Here is a 9122-nt window from a genome sequence, read left to right on the forward strand (position 1 = left end):
CCTAGCTATCCCAAGATGGCCCCAACTTCCTTGTGTACAACTCTGCACCCTGTGAGAAAACCTCTGCAAACTGAGAACAAAATTTGTTCAGAATGATATATTTTGTGTCCTTGCCAGGCTCTCCACTCCTGTGTGGGGATAGCAGGAAGCCCGGGTAATTTATGACTCTTAACTTTCTCATACCCAGTCTCATTCAGTCTATTCTCCTTAAGGCCACTTGCAATCTCCAAAAGATAGTTCCTTCAGGAGACAAAGATCCCTTTCACCCTCACATGAAAAAAAAAAACATTAATTTCATTTTTTCTCAGCCTCATTATCTCCTTAATTGTCTTCTTTGCCCCCTCAGTAGCAAGGACTGTCTATGGATCTCTAGGCAGTCTTTCTGGGCTGCTGTGTTCCATGAGGACAGTGGGTTTCATGTTAACACTTAATCACTTTGATATCAGGAGCTGCTACCACAGCATAGAATCACTATCTCACCACCACTCAGCCTCACTGTCCCGAAACACAGTCTGTGCTGTAAGGTATGACCTCTTTTAAATTTGCTTATTTTTTAGAAGACATCTAAATCCTATGAGAAAGCACAGCTACCGTGTGTGTCTCTCTGCTTTTACAAGAACTTTGTCGTGCAACATATTCTTCTTCTTTTTTTTTTTTTTTTTTTTTTTTTCAGACAGAGCCTCACTCTGTCACCCAAGCTGGAGTGCAGTGGCATGATCTTGGCTCACGGCAACTTCTCCTACCTCAAGTGATCCTCCTACCTCAGCCTCCCAGGTAGCTGGAACTACTGGTGTGCACCATTATGCCCAGCTACAGTTTTTGCATTTTTTTTTTTTTTTTTTTTTTGAGACAGAGTCTTGCTCTGTCACCCAGGCCGGAGTGCAGTGGTGCGATCTCAGCTCACTGCAACCTCTGCCTCCCGGGTTCAAGCGATTCTCCTGCCTCAGCCTCCTGAGTAGCTGGGATTACAAGCGCACGCCACCATGCCCAGCTATTTTTGTATTTTTAGTAGAGACACGGATTTACCATGTTGGTCAGGCTGGTCTCGAACTCCTGACCTCGTGATCCACCCGCCTCGCCCTCCCAAAGTGCTGGGATTACAGACATGAGCCACCGCGCCCGACTGCAACATTTTCATAGAGCCAGGCAATATACCTTCAGTGAAGCAAGCCACAGCTGGGCCCTTCTCAATTTATAGAAGGCAAGCCTGGAGAGATAAAGATAGGTTCTTGAGGAGGTCTAGATATATAGTGATAGAAGCCAGGGCTGGAATCAGGTACTCTGAGTCCCTGTGCTCTTATTGTATAATATTCTGAATTAATGGAGACATAAAAGAAAAAGATACTGCCTGTGATCTCTGAGACCTTATAGTTCACTGTCGACATCCTCCTTACCACTATCACTACTGAAGTGTCTTCCTTGAGACTTCCCCTTACCCAAAATTCTCACAGAACTTCTGAAGTGACAATTATCAATCTATCATGAATGATAATTATTTATAGATTTGCAGATCAGTACTATTAGGTTGCCAGCACCTAGCAAGATTCATCACCATACCCCCCAAGTCACTTTGTCCAAAGCCTTTCCACGACAAGATATGCAATAAATATTTGCTGATCCAAACTGAAAACTTCCAGCTTTCATTCTTTTTCGCAAGACTTCATTTAAATTACTTTATCCCCACATATTCATTCTCTCCTTCCTTTTCTATCCATTTCCCCTACTCTTGTTTCTCCTCCTCCCTTTAGACTGTTGTATCTCCAGGGTATGGCATTCAGAGCAGGACTAGAAATTAAAATGAGAAAACTTGTTGAAATTACTAATTAAAAATGGACATAATAAAAAACCCATCAGGAGTACTTGACAATGACCTTCTGTCAATTCTCAAACTCTCTTTAGTCCTCAAACTACCTGCCTTCCAACCAGAGATGTCAAGGAAAAGATGTCAAAACTTCTCACTCTCCTGTACAGGCCATTGTGATCTGCCCCTGCCTACCTTCCTAATTCCCTTTTATGTCATGTCACCAATTTGAAAGCTTCAGCCACACTGGCAGGTAGTCCATCTCTTAGACTTCCTAAGCTTGTCCCAATGAAATGACTCCGTGGCTTGTTTGGTTTTGTTTTGTTTCTTGAAACAGGGTCTTACTCTGCTGCTCAGCTGTAGTATAGTAGTGCAATCACAGATCACTGCAGCCTCAACCTCTCAGGCTCAAATGATTCTCCAACCTCAGCCTACTGAACAGCTGCGACTACAGGTGCCCAGCTGTTTTTTTAATGATTATTATTATTGTTGTAGAAATGGGGTCTTGTTATGTTTCCCAGGCTAGTCTCACACACCTGGGCTCAAGCGATCCTCCCACCTCAGCCTCCTAAAGTGCTTTGATTACAGGCATGAGCCACCAAGCCTGGCCAACTCCATTTTATTCTTCTCTCTGCCTCTAATGCTCTTTCCCCACAAAATTACATAGCTGGTTCCTTCTCATTTAAGCCTCAGTTCCAATATCACTTTCTCAGAGAAGGCTTCTCCTGGCTACTCAATCGAAAATTATACCATTCACATTCCTTTCTAGCACATTACCACAACTAGTGGTGCGACATTTAATATTATATAAAATTATCTTGCTTATCTATTTGTTTACTCATTGATTATTCATCTCTCTCCTCTAGAGTGTGAGCTTAATGAAAACAAGGCCATGGCCATGTTCATGCTACATTTCTAAAGCCCAGACCTATCCTATTCAATACAGTAGCCATGAGCCACATATAGCTATGTAAATTAAAGATTAATATAAGTTAAATAAAATTAAATATTCAGTTCATCAGCAACACTGGCCACATTTCAAGTATTCAGCAATCATATATGGTTAGTGGCTACCATATTGGACAGCACAAAAAACATGTCCATCATTACAGACAGTTCTATTTGACAGCTCTCGTCTACAGCAATGCTTGGCAAACAGTAGACACCCAATAAATATTTGTTGAATAAATCCTCACTCAATTTCAGGTCATCCTTCCCTTTTTTTTTTTGGTGGCATCAAAGCCCTAAAAGTGAGGTAAACTAGACAATTTCCCTAGGACAGTATTCAGGGTGCCAAGAGGCCTCCAAGCAGATGCTACAGAAGACAGGGCTGTGAAGACAATCCCCTCTATTCAGAAAGAAAATTGTTGTGAAATAATTATGTTTTCATAATATTCGAAGAACTGACAACTGGAAGAGAATTGCACTTGTGTGATTTCAGAGACATATGGATAGAAGGATAATTTAGGGGCAAAGTAAGAAAATATTCCAACAAAGTTCTTCAAATATGACATAGGCTGGTTTGTGTGGTAATGAACTTGCTATCACTAAAAGTACTAAAACTGAGACTGAATGGTCATGTATTACTGGCATTACAAAAAGGACTCGTCATTCCTGAAAACGGAGAAAAGTCTGGTTATTGAGAAACCTTCAGAGGTTTTCTTTGATCCAGTGACTCATGATACCTTCATACCATCAATTTCAAAGAGCTCATAATAACTCCCAGCTATTCCTAGCATCTATTGAACAACCCGATGCTGCCAGCCATTCATAACAGTTACCATTAACTCAGTGGTCCAGTGAAAAGAGCAAAGATGATGTAAGAAGGAAGACAGATTCAAAATCTAGCTGTGATGGTTGTGTGACCTTGATCAAGGAGTCTAACCAACCTGGGCTTCACTTTCCTCTTCTGTAAAGGGGGCTGTATCTGTCCCACTGGGTGGAAAGAACGACTACATGGGAGAACAAAACTAAAGACCCTGGAACACAGAAAGTCAATGTTCACTTCCAAGTAGGATCTAATTTTCATCTGTCTATATTGTCATTGGAATCCCCATATTCTTGGTATAGGCAAAAATGCCGTAATGGCATTGCTTTAAATGAACATGAAGCAATTGTTAGCTAGAAAGTGTGAGAGACAGAGAGATGACAGTTGCTATTGAGATGCAACAGGAAATGCAAGGGCAAACATTTATAAAGCAACTACTCTCTGTCAGTCCCTGGAATACAAAGATGCTCCTGAGACCATACTGAAGAGGGTAAGATAGACCTATACCCCCGGCGCTATAAAGCGGGCAAACAGAGACACAAACTAAAATAGAGTTTCAGATAAAATGGTACAGAAAAATCAGGTGATAAAGAGATTAATTCCAAAATAAGATCTTGAGAAGACTTCTTGGAAGGGTCATTTGAGCTAGATGTTGAAATATGGGTGGAATTTTGTTAAAAGTTGTGGCTGAATGTGGGAGATGGTGGAAAGAATAATAAAGATAATCTTTGCAGAAGGGAGCACAACTGGAAAAATTATTTGAAGAATGACATTTAAGGACCTGTCTTCTTTCACACGACCTCCATCTTGTCTTTAACATGGTTACCAGTAGTTCAGCAGCCAATTTGTTAAGCTTCGTATTTCAGCAAGGGAAAAGCAGGAAAAGAAGGGTAGGGTATGTCTAACCTTAATGGCCCATTCAAGTGATAATGTACTGGCGATTTCCTCTAAGGAACTGGGAGGGGAAAAGAGAGAGGTTGCAAATCAAAAAATGTCTCCTTGCACAACTGAAGGGGCCTTTGGGCAAAGACCTTTTCAGAAAAATAGAGGACTTTATGATCCATAACATAAACTCTTGCAAGCACTAAGAAAGAGATGTTGAATTTGAACTGATCAGAGGAGGGTGTTTTTACAATTCTTGCCTGTACCAGCGGCAAAGATACTCATTGCAGCCTGAGCTGGGTCGTCTAAACTCAACGGGGGCCCAAGAGCTGATTTGGAATCTCTGAGCTGTTTCTCCTTGGTTGAAATGGAGTCACAGCTCCCCCTTCTGGGAACTAAAGTGCCATCTAGCCCCGGAAAATCCTGCATGGAAAAGGCTCTATTGCAGATGGGCCTAAAACCCCCTTGTTTTTCAGTACTTGCCTGCACCCCGAAACAGGCATCTGGAAGTCTAAGAGCACGCTTTTGAGTGAACTCGATACTGACTTCTCCAGGGTCTGTCTTTCACAAGGCTTGACATTTCTCCTTCCCTGGAGTTTATGAGTCCTAGTCTTCACATGGGAGAAGCTTCATATGGGAGAACACAATTTGGTGTGGAAGTTCTCTTTTTTGGAAATGTAGCAAGTAGGAAAGGTTTCTGGATCTTTGTGTGCACATGTGTGTATAAGCACATCTATGCATGTGTGCTTGCATATGCTTCTGTGCCTGTAATATGTATTAATGTCTAGGGGTGAGATTCTAATTAATATAAAGAAATTAATTTGCCTGAAGTATTTGCATTGGTAGATGGGTGTACATTTTGCTCTCTGATAACCAGTGCATTCCTTAATAAAAATCTCAGATACAGACCAGATACTTTGCTGGGTTCTGCCTACCGGTCACACTCAGTACTGGGTCCTTGCTTGTCAGTAATTCCCTAAAGACATTGGAGAAGGAATCTATGTTCTCTCTCTGTCTCTCTGTCTCTCTCTCAATCCTCCCCCCTCCCGCCCCACCATGTGTGTCTGTGTGTCTGTGCGTCTGTGTGTGTGTGTGTGTGTGTGTGTGTATCTTTTGGGAACAGTGATTGAGGCATTGGATCTTTTCTCTTCAGGGTCATGTTTCCAGGTAGAAAAACCCTGAAATGCATCTCTGAAAATGTGAAGTTTGATGAGGGAATACAAGCGATTGTCTTCATAGGGGTCATGGTGGCAGGGTGGCAAGACGGGGTGGGAGCAATATACAGTCCCAGGCAGTGTGGGAGGAGTGGAAACGGTATTGATCTAGCTGATAAGCCTAGATTCTAGTCCTGGGCATGCCACTAACCCACTACTGAATGTTGGGGAATTCTCATTCCCTCTTTAGGCCACAGAGTCCTGCCTTTCTGCTCTTTAATATTCCTTCCAGCTTCGATCGTCTACGAATTAGGAAAGAGAGAAAATTAGGCAGTTCCCAAAAAGGGGTCTTCTCCTTGGCCCTAGTACCCCCTACCCAAGATAATCCAGGGAGCTCTGCTCTGACATGAGTTTCCTGAAGAAGATTCTCTGTGGCTATGTGAAGGCTTCAGCCTGAGGTATCAGCCTCTGGACAGAGAATGGTATGTCTGCAAGTGCCTGCAGGTAGAACCCACCCGCGCTAGGGCAGGTTCCTACAAATACATGTTTGCTTTTATCTCTCCCCAGAATATGAACATATGTGTGTGTGTGTGTGTGTGAGATATATATGTACATATACGTATATATACATATATATACACGTATATTTATATACATACATATTTCTTCCTAGAATATATGCGTACATTTTTTAGATCAAGTATATTTCTACTTTTTTCCCCTAAGAGGCCTTTTCAGCGGCCCCTCCAAGCTGAGCTAGACAAGAGGCTGTGTCCCAGCATCACAGCCCTTGTCTTCTCCTAGCCTCCCTGCCTGAGAGCAAAACGGCTGCCGCTTACCTTGAGAAAGTAACAGCTGCCGAGTCTGGAAGCCATGCTAACAGCAGTAAAACTCAGCATTTTTGCTGAGTAGGGCAAGCCTTTAAGAGGCAGCTGGGAATCAAATCAATGGCTGGCCCCAGAGCCCAAGCCCAACTGTACCAAGCCAGGGTGGCCAAGGGACCTACCTAAAGAGCCTCCCAGGAGATGGAGGAAAGAAGAAAGAGGGCCTTGACCCAAACCACCTTCCTGGCTGAGATTCTTCCACGGCCCCCCTGCCCTTGGCAGTATTTTGGAGCCAAGTGACAGACGCGAGGTGCAAACCGACAGCAGTTTAAGTCAATTACTGCCACATTCTGTCATGGGTTCCCCACTCACAGCCCCTTTTCAAATTGTAGATCTCCCTCAGTACTGAAACACTCTCTCACTTTCTCTCTCTCTCTCTCTCTCTCTCTCTCGCTCGCTCTCCCTCTCCACCTCTCTGCCTTCTCCCAATATCCCCCTAACTCCAGGGGAGCCATGGAGAGGCATATTTAGGAAGAGACTCTCTGGGGGCTTCCCCGCCTGAAATGGGGAAAGAAAGACGAATCTGTCTTAGGAAAGTGCCCCATCCATCTCCTTCCATATCATCCAGAGCTGCCCCCAAATGAAATTTCCTCTGAGACCCTTTGCAACTGTGATGGATGAGCAAGTCCCCGAGGACGCTTTCTCCTTTCCCCTGATGGGGATCCATGCAAACTTGCCCAGATCCTCCCCAAAAGCACCAGAAGCCGGAGGGTCTGTGTTGATCGCAAACGGGGACGCAGGGTAAATCCCTATCCCAGACTTTCCAAGCCCCAGATAAGGAGCCCACCGCTGACGTCCCCCTTTCTCTGTCACCCACTATCCAGTGTCTCCAAATTCCCATCAGAATCTTGGAGTCTGCCCAGTGTGGAATTTAAAGTGACAGCGTCTCATTTGCCTCGGGGGTTGGCCATGTCTCTTTCATATTAAGCGGTGGGTCCCAGCGTAGCAGGATTCCACCGTTTGGAGGAATTTTCCTTCAAGGGTACCGACATTGGGCTAAATAAGGTGCCATCTACAGCCCCATAATCCTCCCCAAACCCCAAGCTCAGAGCCCCAAGAGGAAGTCCACAGCGGGTTTCCCGATGACTACGTGATCCTATAGTAAGGGTCCCATTCCGTGTAAGCTGGAGAGACCTAATTAAAAAGACACACGAGGGCACACATACAAACACATACGTACAAACATGCACACACACATCGCGCCGTAAGTAGGTTATAGGACCTCTCTCTTTTCACCCCTCCCTACACACACGGACACACACACACACACACACACACCACAAACACACGCATCAAACGCAAACGACGCCGCACACGCAAACACACACTAGCACCACATCAAGTTCCCACCATGGTGCACACGTCGGGAGCGCGCGGGGACACACACGCCTCTCACTCAAACCCGCAATTAACCCTTTGAGCCCCAGGCACAGGAACCCCCTCCTTAGAACTGGAGAAGACTTGGAGGCGAAGGGGCGGCCAGGTGAAGAGCTGACAAGGTTGCCGGGAGGGGGAGGGGCGGGGGAGCGCGCGGGCGCCCCGAATGCGGTCCGGGGCTGGGTCCAAGGGCAGCGGGGCTGCGGGGCGCTGCACCCGGCGCCGCCTTACCTGGAGTCAATGTCCGTCTTTGGCGGAGAGCTGCGGGCGGACGCTTTTTATTCGGCTCGGTGGGAACTTGGGAGAGCCCTGCGTCCAGCTCGCATTCCGGGGACGGCGCGGGGACTGCAGGCGTGGGGGTACCTGGCTCCTAGCAGCCTGGCTCATACTCAGCCGTAAAGTCCCCTTCGCTGGTCCCGAGGACAGGCATGAATCCCGGCTCCGGAAGGCGGTCACTACTCCCTCTGCCTCCCGGCTCTCTCGCTCTCGCTCTCGCTCGCTCGCTCGCTCGCTCGCTCTCTCTCTCTCGCGCGGGTTCGCTCGCCTGCGTTCTCCTCCTCCCCCCGCGCCAGATCAGTTTGCAGCCGTGGGGTCCGGGAGCGAGGCGGCTGGCGAATGGAGAGGGAAGTCCAAGTGCGCCGCGGTCTCCGGGCGGGGAGCGGCGGAGGCCGGGCTACGCCGGGGGAGGGACTTAGCCGGCGACGGCCGAAAATGAATGGGGGAGCGGCGGCCCGGGGGCGGGGAGGGAGGAGCCGAGCGCCGGGGTTGCTTCCGAGGAGTGTTTTGTACATCTTTAGGCGGAGGAGGAGGAGAAGCGAGAGGAGGAGAGACGGGAGGCTGCCTCGAGGGAAGGGCGGCCCGGGTGGGCTGGGGCTGAGCCGTAGGGAGTTTCGTGGGTCTGGGACGTGTAGGGTGTTGTGTCTATGCGCACGAGCATCCAAAGGGACCGCGCATACGCGCAAACCCGGAATCCTGGTGCCCTTAAGCGTGACTGTACTGTGTGTGTCGCGAGTACCTGAGTGTTTCTGGGGCCGCGGGTGTTTCCACGGCCGCGTGGATCCATCGAGTGTGGGTTTTGTCTCGGGAGGTGCCCGTGTGGGTCCGTTTGTGTCTGCGCGTCTCTCTGTGAGTGTTTGACACTGTTTGTTTCTCTCGGTGTGTAGGCGAGAGCCCACGTAACCTCCCAGAATGAAGCAAGAGCTTCTCTACGTAGGCAGGATGTAGGAGTGAGAAGCTGAGGGGACACGAAGTTCTCT

At 47.1% G+C, this 9122-nt stretch overlaps 1 protein-coding gene across 1 annotated transcript in view; it reads right to left on the reverse strand.

Annotated features, from left to right (window-relative positions):
• The window catches only part of BRINP1 (BMP/retinoic acid inducible neural specific 1), a 196990-nt gene extending 188447 nt beyond the window's left edge, over positions 1-8543 (reverse strand). Inside the window, exon 1 of the mRNA XM_054502297.2 lies at positions 8098-8543. The gene's annotated coding sequence lies outside the window, so the exon portion shown is untranslated. The remainder of the gene's footprint in view (positions 1-8097) is intronic.
• Between the last annotated feature and the right edge of the window lie 579 nt (positions 8544-9122).

Source organism: Pongo pygmaeus, chromosome 13 (genome assembly GCF_028885625.2).
Source record: "Pongo pygmaeus isolate AG05252 chromosome 13, NHGRI_mPonPyg2-v2.0_pri, whole genome shotgun sequence".
NCBI classification, from domain to species: Eukaryota; Metazoa; Chordata; class Mammalia; order Primates; family Hominidae; genus Pongo; species Pongo pygmaeus.